General features: G+C 36.7%; 1 protein-coding gene across 1 annotated transcript in view; it reads left to right on the forward strand.

The window, feature by feature from the left end:
• The window catches only part of LOC145296707 (cholecystokinin receptor-like), a 97,422-nt gene that overhangs the window by 72,318 nt on the left and 6,506 nt on the right, over positions 1-18,598 (forward strand). The gene's annotated exons all lie outside the window — the stretch shown is intronic.

The following is an 18,598-nucleotide window of genomic DNA, read 5'->3' on the forward strand; positions in this document are numbered from 1 at the left end:
TGAGTGTATTTATATAAACGAACGACTGGAAGAAAAATAAATTCTTGATTAAACATTTTTTCCAGTGAAGCGTAAGGTGTTATTGTTATAAGGGTCGGCTTTATAGCCATATGGAAGATGATTGTTAGCATAATATATTTATATTTCTGCACGTTGGCACGGCCAGGAAAAAAAGTGAGCATTTCAAAGGCAAGCGGTCAGAGAAAAAAAGCTATCGAAATAAAATAAAACGTTAAGACATCTAGGCGCTTTTACAATGAAGGGGTACAATTTTACTGCTGCCTGGATAGATCGGAGCTATTTACATTGAACAGATACAAGCGCAGTAAGTTAATCTGGGCACATTTTGTGGAAATACTTTTATAATCAGCACAGGGATGCAACACTACGGCGATGTGACAGAGCTGTAGCTTGACAGATGCTGTGGGATTTATAAGGTTAGAAACTATTTTTTCACCGTGTTCCAAAGAGAGAAACTAGTGGTTGTTTCATCATCGCAGATATGGCTATAGTACTATATATTGTGTACAAGTGCACCAAAAATAAATTCGTGTAATTACTAGTAAAATAAGCACATCGATACCACATTGACAGATAGTGTAAGACCTACTATGCTAAAAATTCATATTTGTACCTTGTCCATCCCCCCACATGTGTTCAAAAATAATTTATAGGGAGTACAAGTGCAGTAAATTCACCGGAATTTATTTCGTTGAAACACTTGTAAAACAAGCACATTTATGTACAACTGTGGCGATGTAACAGAGGTTAGAGATTGGAAAACAGTGCGAAATCTGTTATGCCAGAATTGTTTTGCATCATACCCAAGAGGGAGAGGCTAATGGTTGGACTAGTCCAATACTGCTCCATGCACGGGTGAATGGTTTTGTTTTATTCTACACAAACCTTTATAACTATTTTTCTTTCCCCTCAACACAAAACAAATTAGTTTAATCATCGTTGGATCAACTACTCTCGACATTGCAACGTGAATTTCAAAAGATATTCAAGTGTTAAATACAATCTATTTAGCAATGAAAACGAAAAGTCAAGGTATGTAAATAATGACGCGATAAAGTATTATAGTATGTTTAGTATACGAGTTCAGTAAATAATTCAGTAGATAATAATACAGAATATCTCTTATTCAGTAACGTTTTCAAAACAAAACCATCACCGTCTGATACTGGCAACGGAAACATATACATAATAATTAGAAGAGGTTGAATTGCATGTTAAATGCCACCCTCGAGTGTCTAAGATCTTTTTATCCGAGGGTTTGTCAGAACATAGGGATTCTTTATCCTACGAGTAAACCCTGATTAAATATTTTAACTAATATGGTAAAAAAAGCTTGCCCTATGTCTGAATACACTTCATGCAAAATTTCAAATGTTTAAACCAAAAATTTAGTAGACACCGCAGAGGTCAATTTTTTAAAAACTTTGACCACAATTTTGTCAATTTAACATTATTGTTTTGGGCTCAAATCAAATTAAAAGTTGGATTCATGTCCAAGTAACCTACATCTAAATCTTCAAGTGTTTAGATCCAAAACTGGCGGAGGAGTTTAGTAGAGTTTTCAAAGGTCACATCGTTGAATTTTAACCCTTTGATAGCCAAATTTCTGTTCGAAAACCGATTAAAAAGATGTTTCCAAATCTCAATACCCCTTATATCAAATCTCGAGTTTGTAGACTGAAAATTGAAAGAGTAGTTTGGTAGGGAAATGTACACACACAGACACACACAGGCAATTTCACTTTTATTGATATATAGATTGTATTAGGAGCCCAAATAAAACCCTTTCATTGTGGCTATCCCCCACTAACTTATGCAAGGAATAGTACACCCTCTCCGAGTGATGTTACATCAAGTGACAACACTTAGCTGGATACTCCACCAGACTAGATAAGTTTTTGTCATAGAATTCAGTCAGACCAAGAGCCATCAATACAATATAATTTAAAATGGTTAGCAGAGACACTTAAAAATAATCAGTTTTTGTTAATAAATCGATTTCTGTCATATTTCCTCGCTCATTTCTACTTTTAATTAGCTGGAAATATTCAGAGTCTAATTTTCCTTGTTCATATTCTTCCATCGAGTTTTAATTTCTTGGTTTACTTTACAACAGTATCTTCCTATGTAGGTGCTCGACTGGGCTAAAATATCTGGTTACTCTGTAAAACTCTTAATAAAATCTCGTCTAACTACAATCACTGCTAAGAATTTTCTTTTCGTCATCTGTGTAGCTAAAACTAAACAGAATTTCCATAAACAAAGTTTATTTCCAAGATCCAACCTCTGTGGAACACACTGCTACAGAGATGAATCATAGCTGACTGTAAAATGGTCGTTTTCAAGTTCATCTCAGTCATTATCACTAAGGTATTTAATGACTCCTGGTGTTCCTTTCATTTTAGCCACGTGACCCCTTCGTTCAGATCGTTATTTTATCTGTATTTCGCTTTCCTCTACGTCTTTTTCATTGCCTCGTGGCCCATTCTATCGCTCTATATGTCCACCTGTTGTCTGTATATCTCGAAAGGTGGTCGGCTTATCTATATTTTGATATTAGTATTGTTATGATTATAACGTTTACTCTAGTTTGCTGCCTGATCCAGGTGTTTTTTTTTCATATAAACTGATGCGGAGTATAATGTATTATATTAGACTTTGCCATTCTTAGCTTTAGTGGGTTTCACGTTCAATGTAAACAAATGCTTATCGAACGGTCATTTTAAATAATCGAATCATGTTCATTTCACTCATCGTTTCTAATCCTCTAAAGATTTTGCCCATCGTCCATCTAGCCATCTTATTAACACTTATTCTCTAGTGACCTTTGTGCCTTGGTAAACTGTGATATCAATCATATAAAGAGAACATGTCTGTGTTTATGTGTGTGTTTGTATGTCTGTTAAAACCTTCTCATTCGCATCGGACTGAGTCGAAACTGGAACCATCTTAAAGAGTAACGCCCCGGATGCATAATATGCGAAAATTTTTTAAATTATTCTGTAGCAGTCAATTTGGTCACTTTTTTGGAAGCGGCGTTCTTATTCGCGTGTCTTTTTTCGCAAATCACGCACGAGTATTAAAGTAAAACTATGTATAAAACGTTTATTTTGCAACGTAATGACCTGATCGTGTCGGTAAAAGCGTTTGTCTGTAAGCTTTTGCCTTCGTCCTTTCCTTTCTTTCGTTCGAGCCTGCGCACTGCAGCTCATTTATTTTTCGGTTGCACGGGCGTTCTTTGCTGTTTTGAGTGAAAAAAAGTTGTTTTGATTTATTTTTTATTTATTTTTGGTTTGAGGTCCAGCACACGGATAATAAAAAGTACTCAATATTCGGAGAAAAGCTTCTTCTCTTCGTATTCCTTCTGCCGAAATATCTGGTGGGAGGTTGTCACAAACTTCTTTTTTGGGGGCGATTACATTTTCATGTTTTTATCCGTTTTTAAGTATTTTTTATTTTTGACATTGTGGTGGGGGTATCGACGTTGTCCATGATGGAGTCGATATATAATAATGAAAAATTGCTCAATGTTCTAAGGAAATCAGGTGTGTTTAAACGAAACTTAAAGTGGACCCAGACAACGCCGGGTTTCCGTGCTAGTATTAATATAAAAGAACGTCTATCGGTAATGAGTGCGCGTCGGAGAAGTTTACTGTTTTTTTCTTACTGCTGTAACGAAGCCACTGACACATGTAGCAACAACGGAACCTCCACGTGTGCAAATGACTACGCCGGGGAGCGAGCATGACATCATAAACGGATATATATGACATCGGGGTTTGAAAAAAAAAAAAGGAAAAAGCAAATGCTGGTGATATAAATTTTTAAGCATGTGTCGACATGTTTTTTTTTTCTTAACCGCGTGCCGGCAGAACGAGAACATTTAAACAAAATTAAGAACTAATTTATCTTCCGAACTTTTGAAAGGTTTTCGGACGACCGTATTGTTGCTGGCTAGGAAAATACGTGTCAGGCGACCTGTTGTGGAAACGACCGGTAATAAATGCCTTTTCTTTCAACTATAAAAAATATTGTGTTGAATTTCTTTCCTTTGTTTCTTTGCGAGACTTTCATACATTACGTCGGGTTCTGACCACGTGACACCATTAATAGGAACGAGTGTTTTTAATTTTTATCACAAAATCTATTTTTTGCCTTTAATATTCTGTCAATTATAAATGCATGCTTTTTCTTAAAATGTATGTGTGTCTGATCTTAGGTATGTGTGTCATTTTTCTTATTTTTCATCTACTGATTTAATTGACCCGTTTATTGGGGTTACATTATTGGGGATATTGAGGTAATCATCTACTGATGTAATTGACCCAAGGTTATTGGGGTAACATTAATATAATCTTTTCTAGAAATATTATGATCACAGGAACAACGTAAAATCTATTTAATTAAAATTTAAACTTTCTTGCTTCAATATTCTTAATACTATGTGACACATACCAGTGTCGTAGTAAAATACACACAACAAAAATTGGCAGTTTAGTTCTTCATTAAAATCCCGACAAGGCAGACAGCTCGGTGAAACGTGCACAATCGCCATTACAATGTCCCCAAACTTCTAAATCCTGAAGCTTGTTCTCACCGAATTCTAGTTAGGGAAAGAAACTCGTTCAATTCCTTACTTTCTTCTCTTCAGGTGTAGACCCACACTCTCATTTCCCTTAATGTCCAAGCATATATGTAGCTGGGGAAGAGCTGCATAAAGCACCCTTTCCTGTTGTGACAGGGTTCAAAACCAGCCCGAAATCTAGTAGGCAATGCATTTTTCTTCTCATTATTACCTCTTCCTCAGAGTCTATACATGCACTACCGTTATTTTCATTACAAGTGGTCGACTGAGCTTCAATCTATGCCTCTCTGTAAAAAAATGATAAAGAGTCGTCTAGCTATAGCAACTGTGAATAATTTACTGTGAACAAATATCTGTGGCATAAAGCTAAACAAAAAAAAAAACAAGAGCAAAATTACTTTCCCAAAAAAGTCTGCCTGAGAAACAAAATACCGCGGAACTACTTTCCAGCTAGCTACAACATGGTCGCTTTCAAATCTAATTTAAACAAGTGCTTATTAAATATTCAAACTAATTTTTCCTAATTTCCACCACTACCGGCCATTATAGTGTTGCCTCGCTGGCTACCTGACACTAATTAATCCTTATCCTTGAGTGGCATTCGGGCCCTGATAAGCGATGACTTCCTTATGTAAAATCAGTTAAGACGTTAAAAACGTTAATTAATATGTTTTACATGATTTAGCTTTCAAAAAACATGTACACGCCTGTCTACAAGTGTTACATAACTTGATCCGTGTTCGAATGGAAAAGTTTGAATGGCAGAAATCACGAAATTGTGTGACTTCCAGCAGAGATGTCATGTATCTTTGGTTGGCGAGACTTCAAGTAGAAAAGATATCTCTAGGGTGCCGTTCCTAATTAGGGGCGCACAATGTAACTAGATGTATCTGGACAAGCTCTCTATATCCCTTTTCTTCCTCTCTCTCTCTCTCTTCTACGCGTCCGAAAGTAACGTGTCTTGAGGGCCGTGGTTAAGTCGAAGTATTTGAGTGACATCTTAAAGGTCGCAGGTTAACTCCGTCGAAAGTTGACATAATCATGTAATTTCCGGCTGGAAAAGTTTGTCTTTTTAGTCTGGTAAAACTCAATCAGTCAAAGACGAGTCTGAGTTTTATCCCCAATGAGGACTAGCGCGCATTGTTTCCATCCGTCTACCTACTAATTTATTTGTTTTTCTCTCTCTCACGCGCATAAAAGTGGTTACTCTGCAGTGTGGCTACCCGTATATCTATCTATCTATCTATCTATCTATCTATCTATCTATCTATCTATCTATCTATATCTATCTTTACTTCTGATGTTTCTTCTGTCACTATCTATTTGAATAAACGTATAATATAGACAAAGCTTATCAGCGGACGAAATGAACCTGTGTTCATGAAGATGCGGGTGTAAAACGGTTTATACACCAATTTGCAAGCTACAATACATCACAGTTCTGCACAATCTGTACTTTTATAGCATGCGTTCAGTTTTGAGCGACAGTGGTTGCAAGGGTGGCCTCGGGTGTAATTATGAAGAAAATGTTGTGCAATACACAATAACACTACTCTTGAATTGAACCTGCTTGGTTTCTGTGGCAAGTAGAAATCCAGGACCACTAAAAAAATGCCGAGATAAGCGGAGAACACATACAACACCTGGTATTCCTAAATGGTCACCCATTTAGTACAGACTAGGCTCAACTTGCCTTCATTTCTGTGATCAAACTAGAACCGGTCAGTCTACGTGATTATGCCGCATAATCTATATTTTAGTTTGTTATAATTTAAACGTATCTCTTCCAAACTTAATAAGAATCCATAATAGATGTTTGTTTATATAATAGTAAACAGAAAAATTGTACAAAAAAGAAAAATTCTATTTCTGAACTTTTGAGATAAAGATTCATTATTCGTATTACTTGGATTCTCCGGACTACTGTTCTCATCTTGAGTGTTTTTTTTTCACGATGTTTTGGTTGATCTAGGAAATCTTTCTGTAAAACTGAGCAATCTGCACGAAATTTCGGACGGACTCCTTTATTTAATCCACGAGGGTAACATGCTCTCATTCCGTCATAAATTACTGAGCTTAAGTCCTAAGTAATTCGCAATTGCATTTTGAACGTCGCCTGCACTAAAGAGTAAACTTTCAACCTCCAGAAAAAAAGTGTAACTTTGCAACTTAATTTTACCAAGTACTCTAACCACTACGCCCCAGGTTCATGCTACACCCATGGATTAAATAAAGGGTTCCGTTCGGAATTTTGTCCAGATTCCTAAGTTCGACAAATAGATTCCCGAGTTAGACGCACAGATTCCCGAGTCTGATGAGATACAACTGAAGAAGGTCAGAGCTTACATCGATGGTTGTGAAAATAACACTCAAGATGAGAACAGTAATCGGAAGAATCGAAAGAATTACAAGTAAATTCTCGTTTTAAAATGTTTCAGACAAATGAAAGATACTTTATAAAAATGATTAATAAAAGAAACCAAATTTTACTGCGTTTATGATATTATATTACTGTCTGAAAATGCGTGAAAACTTTTTAAGTATTTATTGTTTTGTTATTGAAAATTCTTGAATTTTTCGCATTACGTCTTAGTTATCCAAACAATCAAAGATGTGACCCAATAAGATCGATGGTTTTTAAGCTTCACGCTGAACGTGAGTAATATCAAGTTTGTGGCGCGAAAGAAAGTGATATCAATGGACGAACGTTAGTCGTTAATTCGAACTTGCTTTTCGTTTTGATGAATAGGAAAGGCAAATGAATCTGACTATTTTGAATTATTATGAAATAATATGAAATAATATGAAATAATATGGCTACCTGGCGTTGAAAAGTCGTGGATCACAAAATGAAAGAATTTAAATGGAACATCTTTCTTTTGTAAACTTCTTATTTCCCCCCCACCCATTTTTTCTTTATCTGTTTTCAACCTCTCTTTTTCTAACTCTCACCATCTATCTATCTATCTATCTATCTATCTATCTATCTATCTATCTATCTATCTATCTAACAAAAAAAACAAAAAAACAAAAAAAAACTGTCGATTTTATCGTGTATTTAAGTGTATTCGCTAACATCTTTCAGTACTTCTACGCAATAAGAACCGAACTCTTTTTACTCTTACCTAAACTGATCTTAACTTAACCATTTGAGTAAAAATTTCAGTAAAAATAAATAAAAACGTATTCAAAAAGTTTTTATTTTTCTCTCTTCCATTTTCTCCTATGTCTCTTTATACCTCTCTTTCTCTACCTTTTTCTATCCCTATATTTATATATTAACCTCTCTATTTTTATAGATAATATATTACGTATGGAGATTTGGGAAAATCTTGGTGATCCGTTTTCGGCCAGAAATTTGGCTGTTAAGGCGTCAAAGTTCAACGATTTGACCTTTGAGAACTCTACCAAACTCCTCCGCCAATTTTGGATCTAAACATTTGAAATTTTAGATATAGGTTCCTTGGACATGGATCTAACTTAATAACTTGATTTAAGCCGAAAACAATAAATGTTAAAGGGCCATAATAGGGGTCAAAGTTTTAAAAAATTGTCCTCTGCGGTCTCTACCAAATTACTCAGACAATTTGTGGTTTAAACATTTGAAATTTTACATAAAGGGTATTCAGATATAGGGCAAGCTTTTTAATCGGGTTGGGTCGGAAATTTGAACTACCAATATATAAATGTATGTATGCATGTTTGCATGTCTGCCTAAAACTTTCGATAGAGGCGACGGATTTTCACAACATCAGTATCATTTTGAAGATCGATCCTTCAGACGACAAATACCAAAAAATTGGCTAAAAACATTAATTTTCTCACCCTCAACTGGCCAGTTTTCTACAGGGAGAGGTCGCTTTTTTTCACCGATATTTTCGAAAGTCATCCCCGCTTTTCGATTGTCTAGTCTTAATTTAAACCTACATCACTTCCGGTTTGGCGGTGGTCGTAACAGCAAAGATGTCACGTTTTTTCCCGTTCTTTTCCTTCTTCGCGGTACGGGTTCGAGCCTACTTTCCTACTACCATTTTTTTTGTTGCTCAACACACACCTCCAAACATCCGGGAAATATAATATAAAGCTGAATGTCTGTGTGTGTGTGTGTCTGGTCGCGAATAGGCCACCTCCGTGGCCTTCGGGCCAAGATCAAAGTGTAGTATCTGTTCCAGCAGATACTGCAAGCAAAGACCCTATGTGGGGGCGACCCCACAGATAAGACCTTGGTCAATATAGGGACAACCCTTCATACCAATTGTCACTATCCAACTCCCCCACTCCCCGGGAGTTGGTCCCCATTTTCCCTTCACTCCTCACATTAAAAATTGGTCTTGTGCCTAATTTGCTCGGTGGGGGAGCAAATAAATACCGAGTCTGGTCACGAATAGGCTCCTATATGGTTGACTATTTTAAAAACAGATTACATATAATGATAGAAGATGTATCGAGACACAGGAATGGATATCTTTGATCTGGCAGAACGGTAGTTCATTAAAATTGTGGGGTCTGCGTACGCGCCTAGTCCACAAAGTATGGAAATAAAAAATTAAAAAATTAAAATAAACGTTTACAAGTCTTTTTGATATAGATGTATATAAGAAAACTTTGATAAGTATGTTTTAACTTAAATAGGGATGGTATAATAACATTGTGGGGTCTGCGTTCGCGCCTGGCCTCCATAGAATGGAAATAGGCACAAACTTTAATAAAGACTTTATATATATATCTGCGTAAGTATACTTTGATAATTATGTTTCAGTTTGAAGAAATATGGTATAATAAAATTATGGGGTGTTCGTTCGCGCCTGACCTCCATAGAATGGAAATATGTCACAAAGTTTAACAAGGTGTTTTAATATAGATCCACAAAATATTGTGATAAGTGTTTCAGTGTGAACACGTATGGTATAATAAACTATGGGGTTTATCTATTCATCATATTTTGCTTCGGTTTTGATACCCCCAAATTCGAACCATTTTAGCAATTTTCACATTTCAAATACCAGATTACCCCCCATTTCTTCATTTACTTTGCCATCGATCGGTTTTATTTTAAAATTATTATCAAACCTCGCCTTCTTTGCCCTAAAAATTTGCATACGTGATTATTCTTTCTTTTCTTTTTAATTATTTCAAACCTCAACTTTGTTTTGATCACGTATAATTTACATACGTAATTACTGAAGCAGGTCGAACACACGTACGTTGATTCGGATTCTATAGATGTAAGGTTTTCACTAAAATTTAAATAAATTTGGAGAAAGACTGTTAGTTTAATTACGATAATCTAAAGTCAGAACGTAAATGGTTGTGTGTGTGTTTGCTATTTTAGAAAATTATATGAATAAATTATTTTATCAAAAAACACAAAACTAATGAATATTTTAGTAACAAGAAGACTGCACTCCGGAATTAATTGTATTTTGGAAAATTATATGAATGAATTATTTCAAAGCTAATGAATGTTTTGTTAGTAAATAGCGTCAGGTTTTTCTGATAATTTCTTTTACATTACATATAAGTGAATAAAAGTACACAATAAATTAATATATTCTGTCTAATGTGTTCATATATTTAAAAATACAGTAGAACCCCGGGGTGCGGCATTAAAAATTAGTAACAAAATACAGTACAGCATATAATACACATGTATATAATCAAGCAACATTATAAATAAACCGTAAAGCGGGGCAAATACCGTAACTGCAAATGAAGATACATATGACCTGACGTCTTGGTTGTATTCACAGAAGTTTTATTTACTTATATTTCCCCATTGTAAAGCTGCATGCTGGTCTTAGATTTTACTATCGACATTTTCCAACAATCTTTTTCTGGGAGCCATTACGGTCAATGGACTGTCTCTATCCCTCTGACTACCGACTGTCGACTCTCAATTCTGACTGCCAACTCTTGACTAATTTTTAGGTTCCTCTCCAAAAACCATCTCCCATCTAATGAAGTCATCAACACGTCACCACACGACCATCGTTTGATATCTGTCACGTAGTCATCCGCGTTTCTTTTTACCTATCAAATTTGCTTTCCCCCTGGGAACTATTTTAGTGTAAATATTTTATCGTTAAATACTCTTTTCGCTTCGCTACTATTATTCCTGTCATTCAAACATTCTTATCTTTATTATCGAAATATTTTTATAAATGCTGACAAGTGGTAATGCATCAGGCTAACCGGTATTTTCCGAACGCCAATAATATAACAATTGTACAAACTGATGAAGTGTAATTTTTCTGAAAAGAAAAGTGAAAGAGTTACTAGATTTTGGAGTTGTCATGAAGTCAATTTCTAAAGTTTCCCAATTAACGCAAGAATCCAAAAGAAATTGACATTTTATATGCGAAATGATAATATAAAGAAAAAATGCATGATGTACGTATCAGTGACGGAAATTAAATTTCGTAAATTATTCAAGTAGTTTTATTTTAAAATAAAAATAAAACTTTATAGCTAATCGATGAGTGACAATCTCACGACAATCTCACGGTACGCCATATTGAAAACAAAATGAAGGAATAGGAGTTGTGTGTGTATGTGGGTGTGTGTGTGTTTTTTTTTTACATTTTCACTCCAAACAAGGCACATTGCTACTTTGATGTCGACATAAGTTTCAAGGATAATATGTAGGAAGTTGAGCAAGAAGGTGTCTGTTCACATTACAATTGAACTTCTGCATATCAGTACAGTTGGGGAAGCAGGAAATTCGGAAGGGAATTCCAAAGTCTACCAGTTCTAGGGAAGAAGCTATTAGAGTAGAAGGCTTCTTACATCTACGGATCTCTACTGCGAGGGGGTGAGACATTGCTGCTTATTGGGGTTGTCAGAGATATTTACGCCGAGAGGGCACAAAGGCTTGTAGTTAGTCGAAGCATCCACCATTAAAATACTTGTAAAACAGGCAGAGGGATGCAACATTTCGTCGATGGGACAGAGATTGAAGCTTAGATGACATTCAAGACCTATCAGGTTGGCGACTCACTTTTGAACACTGTCCAGGAGTGAGAGACTAGTAGATAAAGCATCAGCCCATGTGAGAAAAGCACAAAATGGTGGCCTTGTAGAGGTACTAGATATTTCAGGCGCAAGAAACTTTCTAGCACGGTAGAAAGAGCCAAACTTCTTCACAGCAGCCTTGGCAATGATATCAATGTAGTTCCAACATATGTTCCCTATGAACATTAAGTCGAGGAGTTTGAACGAATTGCGTTCAAGTAATGTATCTTTAGCCATAGTTATTTGTGGTTGAGAAGGTTTCTTGTAATTATTAAAGGAAACGAGCTTAGTCTTGGCAGCAGTGAATGTTACCACCAATTTTAGACCCCATTCCACTACATACTGGAGGTCTTCCTCTATGGTTTCCGCCTTTGCCTTGGATATGTGTTCGTTCGTTTTCTCCTCGTACCTGCTATAGAGCGTGGTATCGTCAGCAAATATACCTGTCTCAGAGACCATTTTATCAGGGAGGTCATTTATGGATATAAGAAATAATAAAGGCCAAGGATCGATCTCTGAGGTACACCCGCATTTATATCATATTGTTTGGATGTAGGTTTATTAAGGACAACCAAGATTCTTCTCTAATTTAAGAAGGATTTAAGTATGTTAAGTATTCGTCCAGTAATACCATAGGATCTAATTTTCATGAGAAGACCATCGTGCCATACCCTGTTAAAAACCTTAGATATATCTAGGGCTACTGCCCTACCCCCTCATGCCTTATCCAGTTAATCGTATTTACGTTTAGAGACTACAGTTAGAATATCTGCAGTAGAACGGGCTTGCCTGAATCCATATTGATTGTCGGACAGAAGTTTAGCAACTATAAGGTGGTGGATTAGAGCTTGATTAATTATGGAATCAAATATTTTGGCGAAAAGTGGGAGGGGGCTAATGGGGCAATAATTTAATTAGTCAGTTTTTTTCGCGTAAGTTCTTGTAAACTGGTACTACAAAAGCAGTTTTCCCGTAGTCAGGAAAGCAAGATTCGTTAAGGCGTTTGATAAAGAGTTTGGAAAGAACAAGAGAAACTCCAGCGGAGCATTGTTTAGTAGTACAGCCGAGATGGGATCAGGTCAACATGCTTATGAGGTGTTTAGAGTTTTTATGATATCATGTACTTGATAAAGGGGGGATTTTCAGATCATCTAGTGTGGTTTCTGTCCGCAAAGGAAAATCAGGGAGGGAGTAGTTTGCTGACTCCAAGCTACAGTTTGAAGAAAACTAACAGGCTCCTCCCGATTTTCGCCAAAATATTTAAGTCCTTAGTTAATCAAGCCATAGTCCAACACCTAACAGCTGCTAAACACCTGATCGACGAACAATATGGATTTAGGCAAGCCCGTTCAACAGCTGATATCTTAAATGTAATCTCTGAACGTATATACTTTCACTGGACAAAACAGGGGAGGGTAGAGCAGTAGCCCTCGATATATCTAAGGATTTTGACAGGATATGGCACGATGGTCTTCTAAGGAAAATTAGATCATATGGTGTCACTGGAAGAATACATAATGTAATTAAATCCTTCTTAAGTTAGAGAAAAATCCAAGTTGTCCTCGACGGTCGTATATCTAAACAATATGATATAAATGCGGGAGTACCTCAAGGATCTATCCTTGGACCTTTATTATTCCTGATATTCATAAATGACCTCCCTGATAAAATTGTTCGGAGATGGGTATATTTGCTGATGACACCACTCTCTATAACAGGCACCAGGGAAAACAAATGAACACATATCTAAGGAAATGGCAGAAACACTAGCGGATGACCTCCAATCTGTAGTGGAATGCGGACAAAAATGGATGATCACATTCAATGCTGCCAAGACTAAGTTTGTTTCCTTCAATAACTACAAGACACCTTCTCTACCACCAATAGCAATGGCCAAGAACACTATCAGAAAGTACTTCCTTTGAACTCCTCGGCCTAACGTTTACAGGGAACATGAACTGGAATAGATACATTGAGAGCATTGCCAAGGCTGCTGCAAAGAAGGTGGACACTCTCTACCGTGGTAGAAAATTACTTACGCCTGAAAGTATCCTGTACCTCTATAAGGCCACCATTCGTCCATGTATAGTTGTCTCCAAGTCTAAGGTAAACAAGTTTTTGATGAGCCGTTCCATATAAGTTAACAAATTTACCGAATTTCCATTACTAATGATTACTATATTGTCCAATTTCTACTGTACACTCTTTAACCCTTATCCTCGAGTGGCCTCTTGGCCTTGATAAGTGGTGATGCATATTAAAAAATGTATGGAGTACTGTTGCCACATTTGGGCTGGTGCATCTGCTGCTTGTCTCTCAATCCTGGACAGGGTTCAAAAGAGAGTCGCCAACCTGATAGGTCCTTAATTGTCATCTAGGCCACAGCCTCTGTCCCATCGACGAAATGTGGTATCTCTCTGCCTGTTCTACAAATAATTTAATGGTGAATGCTCTGACGAACTACAAACACTTGTACCTCCTCGACGTGACTACCCCGACAAACCTGACAAGCAACTAAGTCCCACCCCTTTATAGTAGAGATCCCTAGGTGTCAAAAAGCCTTTTACTCCAACAGTTTCTTCTCCAGAACTGCAAGTGTTTGGAACTCCCTTCCGGGATTCTGCTTTCCCAATTATACTGATATGCAGAAGTTCAAGTGTAATGTGAACAAACATCTTGCTACTCATCTCCCTTCATAATGCCCCTGCAACTTATGTTCCCGATAGTAGCCCCCTACTTCAAAGTGGCACTGTGCCTTGTTTGGGGTAAAATTTGATTTAAAAAATTATAAAAAAAAAACAGACAAGCATGTTAGCTTTCTCGGTTTCCTTGCAAAAACCTCATAATTGTTAGATAGTAAGGGATTGTTGATTGCCCATTATTTGCTACACTGTTGCAGATTTTCCAGAAATCACGAATTCCTAATTTCTGCGCTCCAATGCGTTTTCTGGTGGTTTCGATATATTCTCTCTTAGCTTCTTTCTCACAATGACTTCTAGCTTCTATATATTTTTGTCTGCTTGTACAGGATTTATGCCGGATAAATTTGCGGTATGTATATTGCCTCGGAGAAATGGCATGCACAAGTAGAAGTAAACCATCGGGGAGGGTGGAGTTTGCTATAGGACTTCAATTATTACTTTGAACGATTCAGTGCTCTCATTTACACACTGTTCTGCAGGAAGAGAAAATATATTTTCTCATGGGACGACATCCCAGTCAGCCTTATTGTAGTACCTTGTCGTTTTGAGCAATGGCTCTTCAACTTGGAGTCGAGAGTTTAGAGTGATATCTATCATTATCATAGCACGATCAGCATTACCGAGTGGGCAATGGGAATTTGTTGCACAATCCGCTGGTCCTGACGATCTGGGAGATGGGTCGAGAATGTTACTATCTGTGTCTAGAAATGGGATATGGAAAAGTTATGGATGATGCTCCCAGCTGTTTCAGTGTAGTTAGAGAAGCCAAGCCAATTACTGTGGTGGGCATTAAAGCCACCAATTACATGTATTTGGGCGCTAATGTCAAGGGAGAGTGCTACATCTACACTGCCAAAGACATGATTGATTAAAGTACAGTTCTGGGTCGATGGAGAGTGATAAAAAATATAGGTAGCTAACGCTATGTTGTAAAGTTAGTTTAAATCACATGATCACCTGGTTCTAGTTTATCCTTCCTTGTGATGGGGAGAGTGTTACAAATATAGACTTCAAGTCCGTACACGTGTCTGTCAGAGTCCTTACGACAAAGTGGAAGATAACCAGACATGTTAAAGATGTTAGAGAGGATGGAGGAATTTAGATTAGTTTCACTTAGTGCTAAGATACTCGGCGAGTTTGCTAAGAGAAATGATTCTACATCGTCTAAGTTAGTTCTAAGTCCTCGAATATTTGTAAATGCAAGCCTCAAGGAAGGAGGCAAATGGTTGTTCAAGTGTATGTCTGGTTTGAACGTTATTTTGAATTGAGCTGGCATTTCATTTTATTCCGTAGTTTCAGATTTAGGGTGGGGTGCTAGAAAGAAACGGATTTGCATAGGCACCATCATGCAACTCGAGTAGACCATCATTTGACTCCTCATTCACAGGAATGTGGTCTCGGGAATCCACGCCAGAGATATGTGCAGGATCCCTTTCCATACACGACATCCCGATATTATACAGCATCCCGATATTATACAATTGATAATAGAACAGCCGCTCTAAGCCTTACCAAAGAGTCAGGGCTCCTGTACTGTCAGTCGGAAACTGCAGCCAACAATTCTCAAACCGGTACCCTTAAACCTTTCAGACAAGAGTGACCCAGTCCACTCATGTTTGCATACATAATCAAGCACTCCATAAGATACAAAGGGAAGGGATAGAGACGAATATGGAGGACGGCAATGCTAAGCACTAAGCGTCTCTAATGAGTCCCTGTTATCGCACCTCTGCTCCTGGCTAATGGGCAAAGAAAGAGTATGAAAGCCGGATAATAGGCAGAACTTATCTGCTCCTTAAGCAGTTTAGGTTTGCAAACCGGTGATTTGATCGAGTCACCAGCCCTAGGGAGTGAGAAGGCCTCCCTCCCTTGATATGAAGACATATAAAGTCAGTGGCACAGGTTTACATATCGGAATTTTCCTTCCCATAAATGGATGACCTAACCAGATCTACAGGTCCATCAACACCGAGAGAGTTATCCCCGCGCCTGGTTTCAAAGCCAGTTATTTCTATGCCAGCGCATGAGTAGTTAGGGTTAATAAAGTTAGTATCAAAGAGAATTAGTACCTGCCTTTAAGTTACACTCCTCAGAATAGGATTAAGATTCGAAGATGTGGTTACGTTTTGAATGAAGGTATGTATGAGTATGGGGTGTAGATTTAAGGTTAATATCTACCAGAGTTCAGCAAATATTAAATATAGTTTGTGGATTAATAAATAAATTGGAAAAATATAGTATAACAAGGGTTAGGGTAAGATTAGAAATGTGCTTTAGGTGTTAGTTTTCATGTAAAGACAATCACCAATACTTTCACTCATCTAAAGGAAAGAAAGGTATAGTTGCTACTTAATATAGATCACTTTAAATCTGTGTACAAACTGTAGCTAATAATTAATATTATAGATAAGCTATAGCATATAACTAAAGGTTTAGCTGATTCATGTCTTAGCAATAAAAATCGATAGATATTTAGTATTTATCGATTTTTAAAAGGTCAGCCTAAGCTAAGGACCGGAAAGTGCCCCCCCTTCCCTCATCCCAAGGTATGTGCAAAGTATGTGATTTTATAACAGCTTAAGGGAAAGAGCAATTGGAACAAGAGAGATTATATAACTTACAAGAATACAGTATTAATATACAATTAGAATATACAGAGATTTGGGAGGATTTAAGAGTATAAAAATTTGTAATGTTTATCATGCCAAACAAACACAGGCAGACGTCTTGTATCCAGTTTGCAAAACAACGCTTTTGACATTTGTGAGATTCGAACTCGTGTATTGGCATCGAAAACATTTGCCTTAGAAATGTGTACTAAGCCTATTCCTTTTTGTCAACCAATTATGTTTCAATTTGTGCACGAATAGATGAACACCTAAACGATAATAGCTTTATATATAGATAAATAGTCGCCAATAATAATCTAAAGTAAAGAATGGATGCACCTTTTGAACTAGAAATTGAACTCGAATTTGGATTGTTTTCCGTTTATCTATGAAGAATTTGTATATTAAAAAAGTACTATTTTCGTTTATAACTCAACAAAATCATAGTCTGAAATCTAATATTTATACTATTAGATTAACACTTATCAAGACAAAGAACACCATGACGATAATTTTTTTTACTTAGGGGGTTATCGCTTATCAAGGTTTGAATTGCACTTTATGATAAGGATTAGAGGACGGCTCAATAAAACTTCTTTATGTACGACCTGAAAACGACCATGCTATAGTCAGCTGAGAAGCAGTTACACGGTATTGTGTTTCATAGACGAGTAGTTCTATGAAAGAAACTTTGCTCATGGAATATTCGTTCAATTTGACAGAGAGTGAAATTGTTAACAGTTGTTGTATCTATATGATCATTTTACATTACAGAAGGCGATGACGGTCAGCTCAAGTGGTTAAAAGCGGTATGTTTAAATAGATAAATGATATCTCTTCCTCTAATTTATTTCTTTTTAAAAGCTCTCTCCTTCTCCTATACACACATTGTAGTGTTCTGTCTTTGTTCTGTTCGAATAAAACTTTTAAAAACAAACAAGCTTCCACGAAGTTTTCTCTCAACTGCCGAGTTTAAGAATGCAAGCATTATCAGCAACGTGGATTAAAGCAGAAAATATCAACGGGTGCATAATGGTCTAAACCCGCTACGGTAAGCAATGCACTACATAGTTACATTACGAAAGGTACACTTTTATTTGTTTATCTGTTTTTCAGTTACTTGTTTTTGTACTCTCCATTAACCGAGTACACCAATATATAACTATATACTTATAAGAAATTCTGCAAAGTCATCTTTTATTTATTTAACCTAGTTAGAACGGAAAGAATGCAAAAATGTTTATGCAAAGGTAGAATAATTCATAGGTTAAAGAAAGTAATATGCAATTAAAAGGTAATGAAGTCAATAACTCTGATAGTTTAGCCGTGTTTTAATGAAGAGAAGAAATCATTTCACTTCATTTTGAAATGTTTTATACTTTGTCAAGGAAGGAAATAGTTCTCTCCGCAGCACCTATAACAGTAGTATTGTCAACACACCATCGGCTGTCTCTCATAGTCTGAGATGTTTATTCACATATATGGGAAAGACTTTTAGAAACGCATATGCACGTTAGCTCCCCTCAGTCTTGACAAACTATGGGTACTCACTGTAAGAGCGCATGCGCGTGAAATTTTTGTGGCGAGAATTGCGCAATATCTAACCACACCTCTCCTGAGTTAGCGTTGTTAAATACCTGTGGCAAGTGAAAGTCCAGAACGACTGGAAA

This window comes from Euprymna scolopes, chromosome 17, assembly GCF_053919585.1.
Source record: "Euprymna scolopes isolate OS-2025 chromosome 17, ASM5391958v1, whole genome shotgun sequence".
In the NCBI taxonomy this organism is placed as follows: domain Eukaryota; kingdom Metazoa; phylum Mollusca; class Cephalopoda; order Sepiida; family Sepiolidae; genus Euprymna; species Euprymna scolopes.